This window comes from Macaca thibetana, chromosome 17 (genome assembly GCF_024542745.1).
Source record: "Macaca thibetana thibetana isolate TM-01 chromosome 17, ASM2454274v1, whole genome shotgun sequence".
Lineage (NCBI taxonomy): Eukaryota > Metazoa > Chordata > Mammalia > Primates > Cercopithecidae > Macaca > Macaca thibetana.
In genome coordinates, this window is record NC_065594.1 from 9,142,656 (window position 1) to 9,166,600 (window position 23,945).

The following is a 23,945-nucleotide window of genomic DNA, read 5'->3' on the forward strand; positions in this document are numbered from 1 at the left end:
AGTTCCATGAGCCTCCTGGAAATGGACATCTATCCCTCTCCCAAGACTTGAAACGTTTTCTGCTATTATTTTATTAAATATGTTTTCCTCACTTTTTCCCTTCTCTTCTCCTGGAACACCCACAATATGAATGTTTGTTCCCTTATTGGTATTCCATAAACCCCATAGATTTCTTTATTATTTTTTATTATTTTTCTTCTTTTTTGTCTGCCTATGTTATTTCAAAAGACCTGTCTTCAGGTTCAGGAATTCTTGCTTCTGCTTGGTCTAGTATGTTGTTGAAGATCTTGATGTATTTTTAAAATTACATTTGTTACGTTCTTCAGCTGCATAATTTCTGTTTTGTTCTTTTATATGGTATCTATTGTTTTGTTAAATTTCTCATTCAAATCATGAATTGTTTTCCTGACTTTGTTGAATTATCTATCTGTATTCTCTTTTATCTCATTAAGTTTCCTAAAAACTATTATTTTGAATCCTATTTCTGGCATTTCATGTTTCCTCATGATTGGGGTCTGTTACTGGAGAATTATTATTTTCCTTTGGAGGTGACTTGTTTCCTTGCTTTTTCATGGTTGATGTGTCCCTATGACAATTTCTGTACATCTAGTGGAAAAGTTGCCTTTTCCAGTTTTATGGAGTAGGTTTCATAGGCAAAGACTTAGTCATATGAATAGGTCTCAGGGTATCAGTTTTGTGGGGTGCATTGACTTTGGTTCTAGGTAAACGCTGTAGTGTAGTCTTCATGTCATTTCTACAGCTGTAAGCCACACTAGTGGCATTTGCAAGTTTCTCAGTGTCCTAGGCTGAGAGAGTTTGTGGCTGTGATGTACAGTTTTACCTGTTTCTCAGGTTGGGTGCATGTTTGCACGTGGTATGTTGGCCAACTTGCGCTCCGGCTCACTGGGATTGGGACCACAGGGTTGTTACTGTGACCAAGAGCTTAGACAGCAGTTGCTTGGCCAGCCTTGGGGCGTGCCTCCCAGGAGGAGCCTGCAGAGCTGTTTCTGGGGCCTGGTATGCAGGTGTATGGCTGCTCAGCTAGCCTGGGGTTGTATTTTCTGCGGGTGACCCATGGGACCATTTCTCAGGTCCAAGACACAACTGTGTGGCTGCTTGGCTGGCCTGGGGTTGGTTGTTTCTGTGGGGCTTGGCCCGTGGGGCTATCTCATATATCTTGGATGCAGGCACAAGGCTGCTCATTCAGATGCCCACCAGACGCAGCCTGCTCCTCGGGCCCAGGATGTATGCACACAGCTGCTTGAATGACCTGGGGGTATGTCTGCTGGGGGTGGCCCAAAAAATGTTTTTCAGGTTTGGGACATTGGCATATGGCTGTTCAGTTGGCCTGGGGACATGTCTGCGGGGTGTGGGCACAGAGATCTTTCTCAGGCCTGTAACACAGCTGCGCGGCTGCTCATCTGGCTTGGGGGCATTTCTGCAGGGGAGGGGTTGCCCTGTGGGGCTGTTTCATAAGCTCAGGATGCAGGCGCAGGGCTGCTCAGTCGGCCTGGGGCAGGCCCGCCAGAGGTGGTCTGTGGGGCTGTTCCTTGGGCTCAGGAGTGAGTGCACAGCTGCTCCCCAAGTCTAGAGGCCTGTCTGCCAGGGCCAGCGCACAGGGTTGTTTCTCAGGGCTGGGACACAGGTGCAAGGCTGCCTGGCTGGCTCAGGGCTGTGCTCACCAGTGGTGGCTCATGGGGCTGTTTCTTAGGTCCACAAATGGGCTCTTGGTTGGTTGGCTGGTCTGGGAGGGCGCCTGCCAGGGGCAGCTTGTGAGACTGTTTCTCAGGCCCTTATTGTGGACACAGGGCTGTTGGGCAGGCCATGGGTGTATCTGTGTGTGTGGCGGGTGGGGGGGGGGCAGGGGGACTCTGTGGGGCTGTTCCACAGGCCTTGAACATGGGCATGTAGTCACTGTGCCGACCCAGGGGCATAGCAGCTGCTTGGAGGCTCAGGAGCCTCTTCCGCCTGGATGAGGGCATGCAGCGGTTTGGGCGGCTCAAGGGTGGGTTCGCCCTGGATGGGACTGGCAGACCTTTCCTCCAGTTGGAAGTGTGATGGCAGGGGTTGTTTTCCCTGCTGTGCAGACCAGAGTCACAGCGGATCCTGGGCCCATTGGCCCAAGCTATGCACAGCTGGGATTGCAGTGTTCAGCCACCCACCTGGGCTTGGCATAAAGATGGAGCCCCGGGGCTAGACAGGTGTAGTGTCCACTGGCCCCAGAGCAGGTGCTCTCCAGGTGTGGCTCTGGTCTCAAGACGGTGCCGTGCTGCAGCAGCTTGGCTCACGGGGTGGGTGGGGCATGCACATCTTGTGCTGCTCACCTGGTTCAAGGCAGCTGCGTAGATTCCCAGCAGCCCTTCACACTGGATTCAGGGCTTGCGATGACTGTGGGATTCTCCTGTAACGAGGACTCTAGGTGTTGCCATGACAGTGAGGGCTGGTGGAGATCTTCTGCTTATCTTTTTACCTGTAACAGGAAGTACCCCTGACTTCAAATTGACCTGGGCAGGGGAGCCAGGGCTGCAGAGGCCAGGTGCCTGCAGCGGGTCCTCCTGGACTTGCAACCACCACAAATGCATCTTCCCTCCCCTGATTCACTTCAGTGCTCTCCTGTATGACTCCAGTCAAGCCTTAGCAGTTTATTTGCTGCCTTGGTCCTTTCTTATTGAGAGGATGGATGTCAGGCATCTCTAGTGAGCCATCTTGCTCTATCTGTATTTTTTAAGTTTCTTGGCTGACTGTGACACTCAATCCTGCTTAAAAACAACACAGTAGGCCAGGCGTAGTAATCCCTACACTTTGGGAGGCTGAGGCGGGAGAATCACTTGAGGTCAAGAGTTTGAGTCCAGCCTGAGCAACACGAAGAAACCCCGTCTCTACTAAAAATACAAAATTAGCTGGGCGGTGTGGCGCATGCCTGTAATCTCAGCTACTCGGGAGGCTGAGGCAGGAGAATTGCTTGAACCTGGGAGGCGGAGGTTGTGGTGAGCTGAGATCGTGTCATTGCACTCCAGCCTGGGCAATAAGAGCAAAACTCTGTCTCAAAAAAAGAAAAAAAAAAATCCAGCAGTCATTTTCTAGATTACAACCTTAGCTGTATTAGCAAAGAGAACTAAAATCATGGAGGCTCAAACAGATGAAATGTTATTTTTCTCTCATTAGGTGGGCAACCCAGGGCAGGCGAGTGACTGTAATCCTCAGGGTGCCTTGGGATGCAGGCTTCACCTACATCACTGCCCCATCACCAGAGAGAGGCTCTTCTCTGCCTGACTGAAGTTACAGTCCCCATCCTGTGTCTACTCTCCAACTGCAGGAAGAATGAGGAGAGAGGGGGTACCAAAAGAGGCACATCTCATCTTCACAAAAATAAGTCACACAGCCACACTTTGCTGCAAGGGAGGAAATCTAGTCTCTTAGTTTCCAGATGCCACGTAACCCTGTGGGAATTAGGAAGGAGAGAGCAGATGCTAGGGACGTGGTCACATCTTCTATCAGAGGACTGCTTCAGCCAGTGGTTCTCAAATTTTCTGCACATTAAAATCATCTGGATTAACTTTGAAAAAATGAATGCTCAGGACATACCCCACGCCGGCTAAATCAGAATCACCAGGAGAGGGACCCAGGTGTGAGTACTTTTAAAATCACGTCTACAAATAACACTCTCAAGACCCAGAGGCAACAGAGAAACATCTTCTCTAGGGGAGCATAAGGAAGGTTCTGGAAAGCTGGCACAGACCACTGGGTTCCAGAGGGCCAAGCTGATGTCAGTCGTTTAGGGACGCAGGAATGCTGTGATTTCCACTGCACAGCCGGCCACTCACCTCTGTGTGGGTCACAGTGAGTCAGGGCGTCTGTCCATAACCACAGCATGGAACCCCGTTCGGATAAATTACCTGCTGGTGCCTAAGGTGAGCAGCAGGCCCTGCACACGCTCCTGCAAGAGGCAATACTGGCAGTAACCTCTCAAGTCACAAAGCTCTTTCCCATAAGCCTGCTAGATGTTTAAGGCAGAGAGTCCTGAGCTCAGAGCCTAGCTCCCCAGCCATGTGCTTCACCTCTCTAGGCTTATTTTGTCATGGGTAAAATGGGGGCGGTAACAATACCCAACATTTATATGGTGCTTACTGTATGCCAGTCACTTTTCTAGGTGCTATATATACATATATATATAATGTATATTATATATATTATACATTAGTATATAGTACAAATATGTATTTTATATATACTAACGTAATCATCACAACAATCTCACAAGGTAGACATGGGTACTACTTTTATTTTATAGATGAAGAAACTGAGCCACAGAGAGGTCAAGCAAATCATCCAAGGCCACACAGCAAATAAGTGGCCAAGGCTGGCTTTGAAGCCTGATCTGGCTCTAATGTTGATATGGCTTGGACCTGTGTCCACACCCAAACTTCTTGTTCAATTGTAATCCCAAGTTTTGGAGGTGAGGCCTGGTGGGAGGTGACTGGATCGTGAGTGGAGTTCTCATGAATGGAATGGTTTAGTACCATCTCCTTGGTACTGTTCTCGCAATAGTGAGTGAGTTCTTGAGAGATCTGGTCATTTAAAAGTGTGTGGCACCTCCCTTCTCATTCTCTTGCTCCTGCTTTAGCCTTGAGATGTGCCTGAGTCTCCTTAGCCTTCCACCACGATTGGAAGCTTCCTGAGGTCTCTCCAGAGGCAGCTATGCTTACTGTCCAGCCTGCAGAACCATGAGCCAATTAAACCTCTTTGCTTATGCATTACCCAGTCTCAGGTCGTTCTTCATAGCAGTGCAAGAATGAACTAACACAATGTCCATGCTCCTATCCAATGTCCAGGGCAGGTTAGTTCATAGCTTTGTCATGGGGATGAAATGAGGCAACGGGTTTCATAACAGTAGCCAGCCCAGAGTAGCTGTTCATAATAGTGGACTGTTGGGATTAAAATCAAAAGTTGCAGGCCAGGCACGGTGGCTCACACCTGTAATCCCAGCACTTTGGGAGGCCAAAGCGGGTGGATCACTTGAGGTCAGGAGTTCGAGACCAGCCTAGCCAACTTGGTGAAACCTTGTCTCTACTAAAAATACAAAAATTAGGCCGGGCACAGTGGCTCACACCCATAATCCCTGCGCTTTGGGAGGCCAAGGCAGGGGGTCATGTGAGGTCAGGAGTTCAAGACCAGCCTGGCCAACATGGCAAAGCCCTGTCTCTACTAAAACACACAATAAATACAAAAATTAGCTGGCCGTGCTGGCGTGTGCACCTGTAATCCCAGCTACTCAGGAAGCTGAGGAAGGATAATTGCTTGAACCTGGGAGGCAGAGGTTGCAGTGAGCTGAGATTATAACACTGCACTCCAACCTGGGTGACAGAGTGAGACTCTGTCTCAAGAAAAAAAAAAAAAAAAAAAGCCCCTTAGCAGTGAAAATTAGAGTGTCTTTTTGTCCCAGGAGCTAGCAGAACGTCTTGATCTGTGGTAAGCACTCAGTAAGGATGAATACAATGTAGAGTTATTTTCCGAGCTTCTCTCTGTTTCTGTCTGTCTGTGTCTCTTTCTCTGTCCCCTGTATCCTTGGTGTCTGAAGCCAAATGTGTTTTCTGGGTGGGGAAGGCGGCCAGCAGGGCATGCTCTGATAACTATGGCGTGTGCTCCCGCTGGTCCGCGCTTTGTGCTGCTTTTCTGGCTTTTTATGGAAGATTCCGAGGCAAACCTCTTCTTGATGAGGCCATGCCAACCCTCTTGGGCTCTCTATTTAAATTTTTGTTGTTGTTGTTGTGGCTTCTGTCTGAAACTTGACAAAATGACTTCCTTAGATTCACCCAAAATACTGTTTCTTGTCCTGAAATAGAATCTTATACTGTCACAAGCATGCTTTTCTTTTTTTCTTTTCCTGGGCTGAAAATCCTAAAAGAGTCACAGTGTCAGAGGGTTCCTCCTCAATAGCATGGAGGTCTCACCTCTCCTTTGCTTTTTTTTTTTTTTTTTTTGAGATGGCGTCTTGCTCTGTCGCCCAGGCTGGAGTGCAGTGGAGCGATCTCAGCTCACTGCAAGCTCTGCCTCCTGGGTTCACGCCATTTTCCTGCCTCAGCCTCCCAAGTAGCTGGGACTACAGGCACCCACCACCACGCCCAGCTAATTTTTAATACACACGGGGTTTCACCATGTTAGCCAGGATGATCTAGATCTCCTGACCTCATGATCCACCCTCCTCAGCCTCCCAAAGTGCTGGGATTATAGGCATGAGCCACTGTGCCTGGCGTCTCCTTTGCTCTTAATGGAATCCTGGAGCCAAAAGCCGAGCACCTTCCTTGGGGCCACCCCAAGGGCACCAGGAGAGCAGCTCCAGATGGCAGGGGGCCTGGACAGTGAGCCCAGCTCCCTTCTCTAGGACTCACGTTTATAGCCAACCTCACGTCAGGTGAGCCTGTTGGGTCTCTGGGCTCTGCTACCAGGTCTCAGCTGTCACGGCTCTTTGTCCTCCAGATTGGTCATCTCCAGTCCATCTAAAAAGTCCTCTGCGGACAATGTCTCAACTCAATGTACAGCCCAGCTGCTCCAGAGAAGGGGCAGCCAGGCCACCAGAACAAGCTGCCATCATTTAACAATTACAATGGTTCTGAGCTTCAGTTTTTACCCCTAAGTCTGGGAGAGTTAACTGGATCTGTTCTTTTCATTTGGAGTTTCAGATGTGCTTTCCAAGAGCCTCCCAGTGAGTGGTGTGGAAGGAGGCATTCACCCACACGAAGGCACGAAGAATTGAAGCTGCCACTTTCCTGGAGCTATTTTTATTGTTGAAGCTTTTCTGAGCCCTAACACTTGACTCAGGGTTAGTCAGAACGCTGCGGAGGATGCAGCTGTGGGTCCCTGGGTGACCTCAGATCTATCCCTAAGCAAAGCCAGGGGAGGAGCATCTTCCACAGCGCTGCAGGGCCTGGGGTGGGCTGAGAACTCAGGGACCGTAACACCGGTCCTCGGGCTTCTTCAGACCCAGGGAAAGCCCACAGTGCTGCCTCATGCACTTGGGCTCACTAACCTTCACCCAGGTGCAATTGCTCTGCATTCCACAGAGCGGGTAGATAGAATCCAGGTGAGAAAACTGGCAATCTGCGGGGTCACGTCTAAACCAAGTCAAATCTGAGCCCTCTGACACCCTCCCCGGGTCCCCAGTTCCCTCTATGAGCCCACGTGGAAGGATCTGGAACTATCTCTTCTATCTGGCTGGACGCAGTGGAGATGGCCTCTGGGGGTGGGCAAGAACTCTGAAAGTTTCCATGAAACCGGTTTGTGGGAGTCTTGATACACTGGGAATCAAATTTAGTCAAAGTTCACAGAATTGGAGTTTCATAAAAGCCTTTTGTTATTTTTCCAGAATGGATGGTTATTATATCCCAATAGCTATATCATGCATACTTAGTTCCGACAGAGAGAATCTGCTTCAGCCAGAGCAGAAGAAGAACTTTCCTGTTAGAGAGAGAGAGGTTTCCCTGTCATGGGGTGTACTCGTACAGTGTCTGTGACTTGGGAATGCCCCGCTCCAAGGCAGGGGAGAGATTAGCCTGTCCCCGAAAGTGCTGCCTCATCTGCTCAGGCTGCAAGAGAAACTGGAAATGGTCTCATGACAGTGAGACAGTTCATATCCCAGCATCCTCCGCCTTGCTTTCCTCCTGTCTGCCAGTTTCAGGAGGGTTTCAGGGCCAGTTCTGTTTGTGGAAGAAATCTTTGTTTCTTTCTCTGTTTGATAATTTTATCTGCCTAATGAAGGAAGAAATCCAAATCAGTGATGAGATACAGAACCCCTCGCCACAACCCCTTCCACATTCCTTCCCCAAAGCTCATTTGCCTTTTAATTTTAAACCATTTATCCAGTTGTTGCTCGTTAAGAGTCACCTGGGGAATTTAAAATCCTCCCTGATCCCCGGGCTTAGGACTCAAGCATCAGTAGTTTTAAAAACTCTCCAGATGATTCTAACATGCAGCCCAGTCGAGAAGCAGTAATCGACACCAGCACTGTCTCAGACTGTGTATACGTGAGGCGCAGGAGGTGGGCAGAGGGTGGACCAGATCAGTGCTTCCCCAAATCTGTCTGAACCTCAATCAGCTGTTGAAAAATACAGATTCCTGGGTCCCATCTCTAATGTGCTGAGTGAGAGGCTATTCAGGTAGAAGCCAGAAATCTGAATTTTTGAAAGCTCCCCTTGATGGTTTTGCTCAGTCAAGATTGGGCATCATGGATCTGCCAGGTTCGAGTCACCCTGGGATCCTGGTCAAGTGGAGATTGTGATTCAGGAGGTCTGGAGGGGAGCCCCAGAATCGGCATTTCTAATGAGTTCCCAGGTGATGCCAGTGCTGCCGAGCTTCAGGCCACACCTGGGATAGATACGGCAAAGGTGTGCTTGTTGTCCCTGAGGCCAGCTGATCCGCGGGGAGGAGAAAATTTTGAAGCCATTTTAGGCAAACAAACTCCTTTGATTGTAGAACTTCTCTGGGTTGTTAGGAAATGATTTCTAGTTTTTATACAGAGATGGGACTGACAACTGTGGTTTAGGGGAAGAGCTGGGCTTCCAGAATCTAGAATGTTCCAGACCAAAGTAACCTGGCAGATCCATGATGCCCAATCTTGACCGATCAGCAAAACCATCAAGGGGAGCTTTCAAACATTCAGATTTCTGGCTTCTACCTGAATAGCCTCTCACTCAGCACATTAGAGACGGGACCCAGGAATCTGTATTTTTCAACAGCTGATTGAGGTTCAGACAGATTTGGGGAAGCACCGATCTAGTCCACCCTCTGCCCACCTCCTGCCCCTCACGTATACACATTTTATAGAAGAGGAGGCTGCCCCAGGGGTGAGCTTCCCTTCTGCAACAATACAGCATTTTCTGCTGAGGATGGAGTGAGTGAGAAAAAAGAAACCCGAGTGAGTGATAGGCAGAACTTCTTCCAGGTTGCTGTTTGGGGAATCAGATTCAGGCTAATAAATTCAAGCCATGCATCTGCCTTCGCTTTCCTTGGCTGTCAGGCTAATTTTATGAGACAGTAAAGACAACAGCCGGTATAGAGATAGCTAATAAAAAAGACAGTTTGGCCCTGCAAGAAGAGAAGATTTCATGCCTCTCCAGGATGCCATACCCCCACGTGGAAGGGCACATGATCCTCCGAGGGATGTGCTGCACCATGGGCAGGCTGGCTCGCCCGCCTCCAGCGTACCTGGGTGCTGCAGCTGGTCGTGGTGGGCCCTCCTTAGACAACTCTCTGGCATTCTATCTTCCTTCAAGGACCAAGGGTGGGCTGGGTACTTGTGGTTCTTCCCTGTAATCTCAGCACTTTGGGAGGCCAAGGCAGGAGGATCCCTTGAGGCCAGGAATTCGAGATCAACCTGGACAACATAGTAAGACCCCATCTCAACAACAACAAAAAAAGATGACCAAGGGTGAATAATTTTAGAGCCTCATGACAAATCACTGCCACAATCCCATTGTAGGCATAAAAATACTTCTGCCTGCCCCCCTGGGACTTCCCACAGCCCTGCCACTGGGAGCCTACAGGATGCCTACAGCTCTAAGTGCCTGTGTCAACCTGGCTCTGCTCATAGTGAGCATCTGTGGGGGAGATGAGGTGCTTTCAGATCTGTTTGATACCCAATACTCATACCTGTGCCTGGATGCCCCACTGTGTTCAAGATCAGCTCAAAACACTGATAAGAACCTGTAGAATTTGCCATAATTATTCATGCAATTTCTGGAACCAATATATTAACCAGTAGACTTTTCCCTTTATCAATGTTTGATTTTTTTTTGTTAAATTAGTTGTGCATTTATTTTTATTTTTATTTTTCAGAGATAGGGTCTCACTCTGTCACCCAGGCTGGAGTGCAGTGGTTCAATCATAGCTCACTGCAGCCTTGAACTTCTGGGCTTAAGCAATCCTTCCACCTTAGCCTCCCAAGTAGCTAGGAACTTACAAGCGTGCACCACCATGCCCAACTAATTTTTTATTATTTTATTTTTTTGTAGAGATCGGGTGTTGCTATGTTGCCCAGGCTGGAGTGCAATGGCATGATCATAGCTCACTGCAACCTCAAAGTCCTGGGCTCAAGCCATCCTCTTACCTCAGCCTCCAGAGTCACTAGAAGTGCAGGTGTGAGCCACTGCTCCCAGTGAAGTTTTAATTTGAAATCTTGATAATATGTAATCATTCATTAATTCATTCCTTTCCTGAGCATATACAAGGTATCAGTAAATACCATCTATTTATATATTTTAATGTTCGTGAGCCTGTCAAGTAAGGATGATTATCTCTACATAGGAAGAACCTGAAGTTAAGAGACCCAGAACAATCATCCAAGATTATGCAGCCAGACACCTCAGTCAGTTCACTGAGGTTGGAACTCACATCTTTCTGGTTCCAAAATGTCTTCTTCTCCCCAAATCACACTAACTCCAAGTGACAGTCTCTCTGTCATTTTAGAGACTGAGGGGGGCTGCTAGTTGTCATTTTAAAAAAGCATATTTTTCATGGCAAAGATATGATAAAGCTAAAAGACACAGCACACACTGAAAGTAGTTGCAACATGTGAAATGACTTGGATCTGTGTCCCCACCCAAATCTCATGTTGAACTGTAGTTCCCCGTGTTGGAGGTGGGGCCTGGTGGGAGGTGATTGGATCATGCAGATAGATCCTTCATGAATGGTTTAGGACCACCCCCTTGGTGCCATTCTCATGGTGGTGAGTGAGTTACCACGAGATCTGGTTGTTTAAAAGTGTGTAGCGCCTCCCGTTTCTCTCTTGCTCCTGCTCCAGCCATGTAAGACGTGCCTGTTTCCCCTCTGCTCTCTACCACGACTGTAAGTTTCCTGAGGCCTCCCCAGAGGCAGAAGCCATTGTGCTGCCTGTACAGCCTACAGAACTGTGAGCCAATCAAACCTCTTTTCTTTATAAATTATGTAATATCAAGAATTTCTTTACAGCAGTGCGAGAGCAAACTAATACAACACATAACAATATAATGAACTTATTAGCACACTCATAAATCAATAAGTTAAAATGTGTACATACTATTTTCTCAGAGAAGCTGCCCATGACCCCCTAGTCTACATCAGGGCCCAATTACTGCACTGCACAGTCCCCTCTGGTGTTCTTCCCGTGAGCAGCACAGCCCTGGTGGCACTTAACAAACGCTGACTGTGCAGGCCCTGTGCTACTCAACACCAATTTAAAGATGGACAAAATAGCAGGCTGACAGGCGTTATCTGTATTGCATCCCTTTTGGAAGTGTTTATACTGCCAGATTGTGGCCTATTTGTTTAAAATAAACTTTTTTATTTTGGAATAGTTTTAGGTTTACAGAGAAGTTGCAAAGACTGTGCAAAGAGTTCTCACCCAGTTTCCCCTAACATTAACATTTACATTGCCATGGCTAATTGTAATGTCAGGTCATTTTTTTCTTTTTTTAGACAGAGTCTCACTCTGTTGCCTAGGCTGGAGTGCAGTGGTGCAATCTCGGCTCACTGCAACCTCCATCTCCCAGGCTCAAGCAATTCACTTGCCTCAGTCTCCCAAGTAGCTGGGATTACAGGCGCCTGCCACCACGCCCAGCTAATTTTTGTATTTTTAGTAGAGACAGGGTTTCACCATTTTGGCCAGGCTGTTCTCGAACTCGTGACCTCAGGTGATCCTCCTGCCTCAGCTACCCAAAATGCTGGGATTACAGCATTGTGAGCCGCCATGCCCTGCCATACTTTTTAAGAGTGATTACTGTTTCTTTTCGGGTGGAGTTGGGGTAACCACTGGGCACACATCCAGAAGACCTGAGTCCTAGGAGCTGCAGCCCTGGTGGTCGCGTTGACTTTTCAGGTCTCAATTTCATCAGAAATAATGGGATGGCCCTGCCAGTGTTCTTGGGGAGAGTTAAATGAGACCACATCTAAAGAAGGCCCGGGATGGCACTCAGCACACTTCTTGAGGATGAAACTCTATAATCTGTCTTGAAGCAGAAGTTTCCATTAGGCTGTGTGTTGAAAACAGACCTAAGGTTCCTATTTTCACTGCCATTCCCTGCAACGCTGAGCCATACCTGGACTTGTGTTTACTTAATATACTCTGTGTAGCTTTCTCCCTCCTCCTGCCTTCCCTCCTCCTTTCCCAATAAATCCTGTGTGACGGATTCAGGCCAAGGGCAGTTGTTCTCAACAGAGATATTGTTTCCTCTTCCGGCTTGCGTGTTTCAAAGTCCTTGGCAGAGCCAGGTGGTCTCAGCCAAGCCAGGGAGCAGCACCGATGCACAGCCCGTGCATCCTGAATTCATAAGCAGCACAGAAACCCTGAGCCCAGAGGGACTGCCAAGAGGGTGCAGGGGAAAACCTTTCCACATCTATCACGTTAACGGGGCTGCAGGAGGGTGGGCTAAGAGTAGGGATGGGAAGGGATGGGGGAGAGAAAGCACATACTTAGGAAATGTGGGCTCTGGTCATTTCCCTCCCCATCCTGATTTGTTTCGTGCCCCCTGAGCAAGATGCCAAGCCGGCACACATGTTTTCAGAAATGAATAGGACACTTCAACGCTTCAGAATGAAAATGACACTCAGGAAGTGTACACTTGGTGCCCGAGCCTGCCCATGCCCGCACTCACACAGATGCCCCTCTGAAAGAGGTGCCTTCTTCGGGCACAGCTCGCCTCGCCCACAACGTCTGGGAAGGCAGCAGGCGGCTAGAAGGAGCAATGCTGGGGCTGTGCCTGAATAATGAGGTTCTCCTCAAGGCATTCTTTCTCGTTCATTCTAGTCCGTCAAGGAGGTTCCACTCAAAATGAGTAGTTGCTGAGCCCATTCAAGAGAGCTGCCCATATTCCTTAGTGAGCACAAGAGAACCTGAAATACAATATTTACATGCTGCTATTCTTTTTCATTTCTCTTTCTTCTTCTTCCTCTTTTTTTTTTTTCTAAAGCACAACAGAGTTGGCCTTTAATGCTTGCCTTTCCTTACGTGCCCAGGTTTTTAATTGGACCACTCCCTGTGCTTTGGAGCTTGGGCGGCAGAACCGTGTGTGTGAGGAGAAGCCATCTGGGTGTCTCCCCTTGGCCAGGCAAGGTAGACAACCAGAGCAGAGCAGCACGGAGACCTTTCTGCGGTGGGAGAAACAGACAGGAAAACTCTGCAAACACACAGACGCTTTTGGAGCAGGAGGAGAAGCAGCAGAAAGTTACACATCTGGGTTTTGAAGGGAATTGTGACTAATCTTGAAAGTTACAGTGTATAGAAAGTTCCAGTAATGTAGACCTTTTGTTCCTTCACATTAAATGTAACTTGGGGCTGGGCACAGTGGCTTATGCCTGTAATCCTAGTACTTTGGGAGGCCAAGGCGGGCAGATCGCTTGAGCTCAGGGGTTCAAGACCAGCTTGGCTGACACAGTGTGATCTCGTCTCTGTAAAAAATAAAACAAAATCAGACAGACATGATGACGTATGTCTGTATTCCCAACTACTTGGGTAGTTGAGCTGAGAGGATTGCTTAAGCACAGCAAGTCGAGGCTGCAGTGAGCCACGATTACGCCGCTGTACTTCAGTCTCGGAGATAGAGGTAGACCCTGTCTCAAATATATATATGTGTGTGTATATATATATAGATAGATATAGTCCAGTTTCAGATAATCTGTTATAAGCAACAGAAAACAGAGTAATGCAGGTACCATAACTGTACTCATTTCATTATATATATACACATATATATGTTTAATTTCATATATATACATATATACACGTGTGTGTATTTATTTGAGACAGGGTCTAGCTCTATCGCCCAGGCTGATATAAGTTGCAAATCAGTGATTTGGGTGCCTGCTTCCTTATTCCTCCAGCGCAGATACAAACTCATGCAGATGGAATCTCCTGTCCTAACAATAATAATACACTTGATTTAATAACAGCACTTGGCCAGGCATGGTGGCACATGCCTGTAGTTCTAGCTATTTGGGAGGCTGAGGCAGGAGAATCATTTAGGCCCAGAAGGTCAAGGATGCTGTGAGCTATGATGTTGCCACTGTACTCTAGCCTGTGTGGCAGAGCAAGACCCTAATAATAATAATAATAATAATAGTAATAGCACTTACCATTATTGATCATTTGTCATTGCCAGGCATTAATTCAGGCAGCTTAAATTGTACCTGTCCAATTGTATGAAATGGCTACAGTTATGGTGCCTGCGTTAGTCTGTTTTCTGTTGCTTATAACAGAATATCTGAAGCTGGATAATTTATAAAGAAAAGGCGCTTAGTGCTTACAGTGATGAAGTCCCAGGTTGAGCGGGTGCATCTTGTGCGGGCATTCTTGCTGGTGAGGACTCTCTGCAGAGTCTTGAGGTGGCATCACATGGCGAGAGGGCTGAGTGTGCTCGTGTGCTCAGGTCTCTCTTCCTCTTCTTATAAAGACATCAGCTCCCCTCTCATGATAGCCCATTAATCCATTAACCCATTAATTCATAAACAGATCATTCCATTCATGCTGGCAGAGCTGTCATGATCCAATCACCTCTTAAAGGTGATATTAATACTGCCACATTGGGGATTAAGTTTCCAACACGTGAGATCTGGGGGACACATTCAAACCACAGCAGCACCTATATTGCAGACGAGGACACTGGGATCTGGATTTCTGAAGTAATCCCCTGAGACTCATGTGATTCCCAGGGGCTGGCTGGGCTGGAATAGAAACCAAATGTGAAACTTGTGGTCATGACACTGTATTGCCCACCTTGTGCAAATGGAAGCAATTCATTTGGGTTGCCTGAGCCTCTGTTAAGCAAGATGATTTCATTACAAGTTTTCAAAGCTCCTTCTGGACCTTTTTTTTAATCAAAATGAATCCTAGCTTCATCTTCCACTCACCACTTCTCAGGACTAAATACAGAAATGCAACATCTCCAGTTACTTGCTCTTGGTGGCAAAGTGAAGGTGGGTATTTCTGGAGGGGTGATGTTAGTATGGTCTCTTCATATCCCTTCCCGAGGCTCTGTGAGAGGAACCCTTATATTGTAAACAAAATATTCGAGTCCGTCAAGTCTCATACAAAAGACCTTGTTGAGATCTCTGTAGATTAGCACTGAGACCTGACAGATTGTAGGAGTAACACTAAAATACTTAAATAATGAGTCAGACGTAGATGAGCCTTGAGGACATTATGCTAAGTGAAATAAGCAGACACAAAAGGACAAATACTGTATGATTCAACACATATGAGGTACCTAGAACAGTCAAATCGAGACAGAGAGAACAGCGGTTGTGGCCAGGGGCTGCAGGGAGGAGGAAATGAAAAGTTAGTGTTTAATGGGTACAGAGTTTCTGTTTTGGAAAATGAGAGACTTCTGAACATGGTTGTGGTGAGGGTTGCACAGCAATGTGAGTGTACTTTATGCCAATGAAATGTGTGCTTAAAAATGGCTAAACTGGCCAGGCGCGGTGGCTCACACCTGTAATCCCAGCACTTTGGGAAGCTGAGACGGGTGGATCACCTGAGGTCAGGAGTTGGAGACCAACCTGACCAACATTTTTGTCTACTAAAAATACAAAAGTTAGCTGGGCGTGGTGGCGCATGCCTGTAATCCCAGCTACTCGGGAGGCTGAGGCAGGAGAATTGCTTGAACCCAGAGGCAGAGGTTGTGGTGAGCCGAGATCATGCCATTGCACTCCAGCTTGGGAGACAAGAGCAAAACTTTGTCTCAAAAAAAAAAAAAAAAAAAGGCTGAACTGATAAATTTTATTTTTATTATTTATTTATTTATTTATTTTTTGAGACAGATTCTCACTGTCACCCGGGCTGGAGTACAGTGGAGTGATCTCAGCTCACTGCAACCTCTGCCTCCTGGGTTCAGGAGATTCTCCTGCCTCAGCATCCTAAGTAGCTGAGATTACAGGTGGGCACCACCACGCCCGGCTAATTTCTGAATATTTAGTAGAGACAGAGTTTCACCATGGTGGTCAGGCTGGTCTCGAACTCCTGACCTCGTGATCCGCCCGCCTCAGGCTCCCAAAGTGCTGGGATTACAGGCGTGAGCCACCGCTCCCTGACTGTTACGTATATTTTACTATGGTAAACAAAAATATGAATAAAGAAGTTTCTTACTGTTTATAGTTGTATAATATGTATTTGGTAAAAATAAAGTATAAAAAATTAAAATAACACAATTTTCACCAACCAGAAATAACTATAATTATTTCTATCTGATCTTTTTCCTTTGAATTCATCCATCCATCTAATATAGAGAGAGAAACTCAGATATTTGAATTCATATTGTATAGTTATTTATTCATTTTATTATCTTCGTTTAACATTACAAGCATTTTCCAAGCAATTAAAATGTATTTATAAACATAATTGTAATGGCTACATACTTGTTTCGGCATGCTCTAATTTATTTAGCCCTCTCTTTGTTTTTGTTTTCCTAATTTTGTTACTTTGTAAATGGCATTAAACCACTCGTACTAGCGCATTCATTGCTGCCTGCCTCTGATTACTTCCACAGGGCTGGCTCCTAGAAGCAGAGTTACTGAGTCAGAAGACAGGTTTTGTACTCGAGGAACCTTTTTACTTCTCCATGTGTATGTGCATGCATGTGTGCGTGTCTGTGTGTGTGTGCGTGTGCGTCTGTGTGCTTGTGCATGTGTGTGTGCACGCACATGTGTGTGCCTGTGTGTGCGCGTGCATGTGTGTGTGCGTGTGTGTGGGCGTGCGCACGTATTTGGATGATTTTCAGAAGCGCTTCATCCATCCTTTGTTCCTTCGCGGTCCGTTTGAAGCACCTGCAATCTCTCACCTCTTTTGGTTGTTGTTGAGTACATAAAACCTCTGATTCCTGTCCTTAAAATCTGCCTTTAGGGAAGATACGTTTGAACCCTGACCATCCCTAAGGCGAAGCCTAGAGATCTGAGCACAGGAGGTCTGTTGAGCAAAAGTGAATGAGATAGTATCTGAGGTTCTGTCTGTTTCAACATGGCTTGCATCACACAGGAGGATGTGAAGTGAAGGCAGGAGCCAGCTCCCAACTTGGGGCATGGAGAAAGCTTCCCCAGCTCAGCTGGTGTTTGGGGAAGGCGTCAGCTCAGCCCTGACTGCTCCCTAAAGCATTCCACACACTGTGAGGAGCAGGAAGCCTTGCTAGAGCTTCCTTGTCTGCTGGTAAACAGGTGGTTAAATGTAGTCTGGACAGCATTGACCTTGGCTTCCCCTCATTGCCCACTCGCTCCTAAGAATCACCCACAGACTCATCTGTAAAGGAAACCTTGAATCTCTGACTCTTAGGCAGCTTTTTGGTTTCAAAAGTCCTTGAGGCTTTTCGCTGGGGTCTGCTGACCTTTTCTTTTTATGTTTGCCCCACGTCTCCCCCATACCTCCCTCCACTCCAGATCTCAGCTCACATGCAGTTCCGGGAAGCTTTGGTGACCCTCCCCCTCAAACCAGATTGAGAATCGGAATGTGCCCTTTTTCCATACTGCTTTTCACAATTTGCAATTATACTAATTTGTGTAATCGTTTGATTAATATGTCTTTTAATGTTTCCATTCAGCAAATATTTTTTACATGCCCTTGTGTGCCAGGAACTGTACTATTTGCTGGGATGACAGTGATGAACAAAACGAATTTGGTTCCTCTCCATGTGGAGTTGAAAGTCCAGCAAGAAATAAACGAATTAAAAAAGATGATTGCAATTTGTAATAAGTGCTATTAGAGAAGTGAAGTGGATGCAATGACAAAGATTGGAGGAGGGACCTCACTGGGCAGAAGGATGGTGAAGGTCACCTTGAAGTCCTGAGGTGTGGGAGGAGCCTCCCTAGGGAAGAGCCTGGGGGAAGGTGCTGTTCCTGGGATGTCACAGGGACAGTTGGAGGAATTGAAAGTAGCTGCATGGAGGGAGTGCTGTGGGTCAGGGGAGAGGGACACTCAGTGAGGGAGGACAGATGGACAGCGTGCAGTAGGAGAGTGACATGGAACCAGGTCAGCGCAGATGAGAGGCAGAGCAGCAGCTCCTGCAGTGGATGCTGTGGAGGCCATGGGAGATGGTGGCCATGTTCCAGAAGCAGCCAGATGGCAGTGGATTGGAGAGTGAATGGATGGTGAGGAATTAGGAAGTTACCTCTAAGAAGAGAAGTTAGGGCTGTGCAGGAGAATAAAATCATTGGGTGGAGGAAGACAGATTAGAAGGACCAAGGGGAGAAACTAAAGTTGGTTTTCCATTTTTTCCCTTTTTTTGGATGGGAGATGGTGGAGCATGTTTATAATCTGTGGAGATGACTCAGGAGAGAGAGAGATTGAAAGAGAGAGAGATTTACAATGCTCAAAGAGGCAATAAACGGAGAGCTAAGTCCTTGAGAAGATAAGATGGGATGGCATCCAGAACAGAGATGAATAGATAAGACTTTTATAGGAAGAGAGCCACTTCATCAATTTTTTTAACACTTTATTACCGAAAATTGCAAACCCACAAAAGTAGAGAAAATAGTATACTGAAACCCCGTACACCCATCACCCCAGCTTCACTACAGAGCCAGTCTCATTTCATCTACAATCCCAACCAATTTACAACCCCTCTCCAGATTCTTTGGAAACAAATCCAAGACATTATAACTTTCCATTCACAAATGGTTCAGTGTGTATCCCTTAAAATGAGGAGTTAAAATTATAGCAAAACTATTATCACACTTAATAATTTATTAGCATCACGAAGTATTTATTCAGTGCATAAATTTCTCCAATTATCCCTTACATGCTTTTATTTTTAACAGCTGGCTTGTTCACATCAAAACCAAAACAAGTCACACATACTGAATTTGGCTGATATGCTTTTTAAAGGGGGCTCCTTCCTCCCTTTTTTCCCCTTAACATTTGTTGAGGAAACCAGGTCTTTTGTCTTACAGAACTTCACACTTTCTGGATTTTGCTGATGATATACCCAAGTTGTCATTTAACATATACTTCTCTCACTGATAACTCCTCTAAATTGCAAACTTACATCTAACATCTGAAGATTCAGGTCTGGTGGTGGTGGTTTTTTTGTTGATTTGTTAGCTTTTGGTACTTCTTTCCATTAAAATTTTAAAATAGTACATACACACACACACACACACACACACACACACACACACACACACACAAAATTCGCTCCTATTCTAAGATATACGGTAGCATACTATACACACTATTCTCATCTTTTCCAATTTCTCCCTACTAGAATGTGCAACATTCCTCGTTCCTTTTATATAATGCTTGATTCTCCATTGTGTGGATTTGCCTTCTTCAACTAATTCCCCTAGTGATGGACATTTGGTTTGTTTTTCCAATCTTTGGCTACTACAAGAAGTACTGTACTAAATAGCTTTGCACACATATTGTATTTTTGCCAGCCTATCTTGGGGATATTTTCCTAGGAATGGGATTGCTAGGTGAAAGGGTTAAATGCATACGTAACTTTGCTCCACATTGCCAAATTTTCCTCCATAGGAGCTGCACCCCTTTGCTTTTCCACCAGCAATGTACAAGCCTGCCTGTTGTCCTATAGCCTACCAACAGAATATGCCATCAAACTTCTGGATATTTGCCAATGCAGTAGACACAATGGTAGTTTTATTTGATTCTAATTTGCATTTCCCTTATTCATCTCACTACTTTTAAAGGAAGAAAGGAGAGAGAAGGTGGGTGGCAGTGTGAATACGTTTGTAGATTTGGTGTTACGTAGATGTTTGCCCCTCTAAACTGTAAGATCCACCAGGGTAGGACAACATCTGTTCTGCTCACTCTTGCTGTTCATTCTGTTCCAGTCCTATGCTCAGTGCTTGGCATGGAGGATACACTGACTAGTACACAACCAATGGTGTGAATGAATGAATGAATGGGTGAATGAAAGACAGAAACTCTCTTTTCTCTCTGCTTCATGACTGTACTGGGGTCTATTTGACATTTTACCTGCACCCCTTCCTGTACCTTTCTCCAGATTTAGAACCTAGAATTAGGGGAACCAATTAAAAGTCTAAATTCTGAATTTAAAAACAAAAAGTCACAGAAAGGGCTTGCCTAATGCCACATCCATGAGATTAATGAGTTGTGCCTGTGTGAGTAAGAGGTGGAGTGGGTGCAGTGCGAAAATGCTCCTACTTGTTGAGAGATGCTGGGAAGACTAGCTCAGCCAGGTAAGCATTGCATGGGCATGAGGAATTGTTTGGTTAAGGGACAGAACAATCGCTGTGGGATTTCCTCCTCTTCTATCCCATCCACAGGCTCTGAGCTCTCAGAACTGTCAGTACCTTCAGGGCTTATAAAGGCTGTGGTTCCATGTGGCACTCCTGACGCTCTTCCAACATGTGCATGGCCATCTGGAGGAAGCGGGAGCTCCCCATCACCCAAGGAACTCTTTGTTACTTGCGGATAGACTATGTCTAAAGCCTCCTTGACATACAGCCCTTTGGATGAAATAGCTTTCTTCCTGTCTGTATTTTATCTTTTCTGTTTGAAAAAAATTTCAGTTGTCTTTGGCCCTTCAATGATAGGATCTCTCATATGGAAGCTCATGCCTAAACTTCCACCCCTTCTTCTCCTGCTAGAAATCACCCATCTTTCAGGACTCAGGTTCAAAGTTATACTCCTTGATTATATCAATGTTAAGGATTTCCATTTGATGATGAAATCAAGGACACAATTATAAGGCAAATGACAACTCAGGAGAATATATTTAAAACGCTAACATCTGACGTGGTTCAAATATCTAAAATATACAAGAAACTTTTGCAAATCAATCACAGGGACCTCAATAGATAAATGGACAAAGAGTATGAATAAGCAAGTCACAAAACAGGAAATCCAAAATAACAAGCAAATGAATAAATGCTCAGACTCATTTGATTAGAGACATAAAATAAAAACTATAATGAACTATGACTTTACACTCATCAGATTGGCAAAAACTAGAAAGTTGAAGATGGCAGGCAGGTCATGGCAGGGCTATAGGAAAGACAGGACTCTTGTACGATGCTGCTGAGAGGTAAAATGGGATAGCCCTTCTTTAGAGCAATCCAGCAGTACTTGGTAAAATGCACTTACCCTAGGACTGGAAGATCCCATTCCTAGGAATGTCTCCAGAGAAATTCTCACACTGGTCTCTGAAGGAAGATACATGAGGATGCTTGCTATAGTCTTCCTTATGGGGACTGAGTGTGTCTGTTACTGTGGGAATGGATAAATAACACAAAGTGTGATATGGAGTACTACACAGCAGTGAGAAGCAGTGAGAGAGAGGTACTGTCAATTTTTGTTACGTGTAATAGCTCTGTTCTGTAAAGTCTGTGAACACTGAGTTAGTAAATACTGAACCATTACTCCTAGGGGAAATACAGACTTAGGTTCCCATGAGCCACGGGTCACAATGCTTTGATCAACTTATCAGTATATAACCTTGCTTGTGTGTGCTGCTGTTTAAAGGCACTTTATTTCATCTATATTGTTGATTCATTAGTGCTGAACTCATAGCCAACAGCCCTAACTCCCATGCTTGAATAAAGCTTTTTCAACACACGTGTTTTCTTCATTAGGGGCATCACAGCCTACTGCACTTAGGAACACTAGGCAACACTTAGCACTATGCTTGGGGGCCATTTCCAACAGCTGAATTATCCCCAAAAAGCACAAAGATGTGAAAGGTGTAGCACTAAACAGACTGCAAAAAGGACAGTTGTTTACACTATGAGAGCAGAAACAAGAAGGCAGAACAGTGTCTTGTTCCACCTTAGCTGGGGGCTTGCACATCTGGCAGTGCAAATCTTTCAGTGCTCTGGGTATATCCGAAAGTGACTGTGAAAGTCCCTTGACTGTTGATTTTTGGGTCACAGATGCATTTTATTGAGTAGGCAAATTCACAAATACAAAATCATGAATAATGATGGACTGCACAGTCACCTGGTTAGTTCTGAAAACATAGACTTGAATGAACAAAAGCAAGAAAGAGAATCAGATACACAGCACATCATTTATGTAAAAATGGACACAAAGCAATCACACATGGTTTTCGAGAACCCATACAAGTCAAAGGACACACATAAACCTATTAAAAGAGTTGCCTCCTGGGTGCGGAATTGAGATGAAATGGAATAAATGAATCAATAAATACAAGGAGAGATGTCAGAGTGCCCTGAACCATGGAGTGTGATGAACTCAGCCTCTACCTTGAAAAGTCTGACCTGAAGCCACCATCGCTGTGGCCCACCCTCCCAGATTCCCCCTTTCTTTGACCCCTGTTCCCAGGAAGCACCGCTCTTCCAGCTCTTCGTGGAGGGCCTGAAATTCCCACTTTATTGGAGCACAGTTTCCGGTATATTTTATTTATTTGTCTATATTTATTTATTTATACTTCTACCTCACTTCAAAAAGGATTCCAAGTCACTACTGATCCAGGCTGAGTCTATTTGCAGAATGAATAAGGACATGCACAGCTGAATGAACCATGGAAGGGCAGTTTCCATACTTATCCTGTCACACTCTTGTCTACTGGGGATGAGCCCCAGTGATAATATTAGTAATAAAAGGGTATGTTCGGCTCAGGGCACAACCAGCTCTTAGGTCCCTTGAACCAGGCTCTGCAGAGCTGATAACACAAGCTAACATTGCATTTGCTCTTTGGACAGTTATGGATGATTCATATTCTGTTTTTCATAAACCTAACATGTCTTTTTCACATGAACCACATCTTTATTTTGCATTTACATGGTTGACCTGTTTTTTAACCAGTTGGATATAAATATGTTTATATAGTTGGCTATAAACCATGGATTCAGAATATCAAATTGGTTTGAATCTCATTTCTTTTTTCCAATGTATTGGCCATTCCTCCCAGTTCTGTGCCACCTGGAAGTTGGTAAGAGTGCTATCAATTACCTTAAATTGTTGATAAATCCCAGGATATAGAACAAGCTCTGCGGCTGACCACATCTCCCCTCTAAGAACACCTGCCTCTATGAATTCTTGTACACATGCTGTACAGATCTCCTCTCATTTAGACTGAATTTTGATTTCTTTTTCTCTATCTATCCTAAAGAGAACATTCTCCTAAAGTTCATGAGAACTTTGTAAAATACTTTTCTGAAATCCAGATATTCTTTGTCTTGGGCCAATCCTTAGATCTATCAGTATGAGTTTGGGTCACTGAACCATGGAACTGGAAACATACGTTAGATGCTGGACACCTCAGTACTTTACAGAGGAGAAAATAGAAGATGAGAGTACTTGCATGAGTACCCGCAGTGAGCACTCATACAAGTCCTCCTGTGAGTATGAGGGTGTCCTGGCCTAGTACACACAGTAAGCACTCACACAAACCCTCCTGTGAGTGCCAGCATGTCCTGGCCAAGTACCCGCAGTGAGCACTCACACAAGTCCTCCTGTGAGTACCAGCATGTCCTGGCCAAGTACCCGCAGTGAGCACTCATACAAGTCCTCCTGTGAGTACCAGCATGTCCTGGCCAAGTACCCGCAGTGAGCACTCATACAAGTCCTCCTGTGAGTACCAGCATGTCCTGGCCAAGTACCCGCAGTGAGCACTCATACAAGTCCTCCTGTGAGTATGAGGGTGGCCCAGCCAGTGAGGTGTCAGTGAAAGTGGCTTGACTCAAACCCTAGACTCCTGACCCCACATACAAGGGACTTTACAAGGTGTCCTGCCACTTCAAGAGAGACGGTACTGACTCGTCATGACTGCTCCCTGCGTCTGCTCACAATCAGTTAAATAAATCTACTCCAGAAGGGTGTTGGGGCTTCAGGTGATTCGAAGAAAATTGAAGCCTAGAGAGCATCTAGGGCTTTAAAATAAGCCAAGCCTTTGGACTAGACATATGACATTCCAGGACACAAAAGTGACCTCTGTGTGTGACCCTGAGTAATGTGTGCAGGTTTTTTGGAATAGTCTGTGAACAATTTCTGAAGA

General features: G+C 45.7%; 1 protein-coding gene across 1 annotated transcript in view; it reads left to right on the top strand.

Moving 5' to 3' along the window:
• Window positions 1-14,579: 14,579 nt before the first annotated feature.
• Window positions 14,580-23,945, top strand: part of ALOX5AP (arachidonate 5-lipoxygenase activating protein) — a 734,005-nt gene continuing 724,639 nt past the window's right edge. The window contains exon 1 of the mRNA XM_050766947.1: window positions 14,580-14,583. The gene's annotated coding sequence lies outside the window, so the exon portion shown is untranslated. The remainder of the gene's footprint in view (window positions 14,584-23,945) is intronic.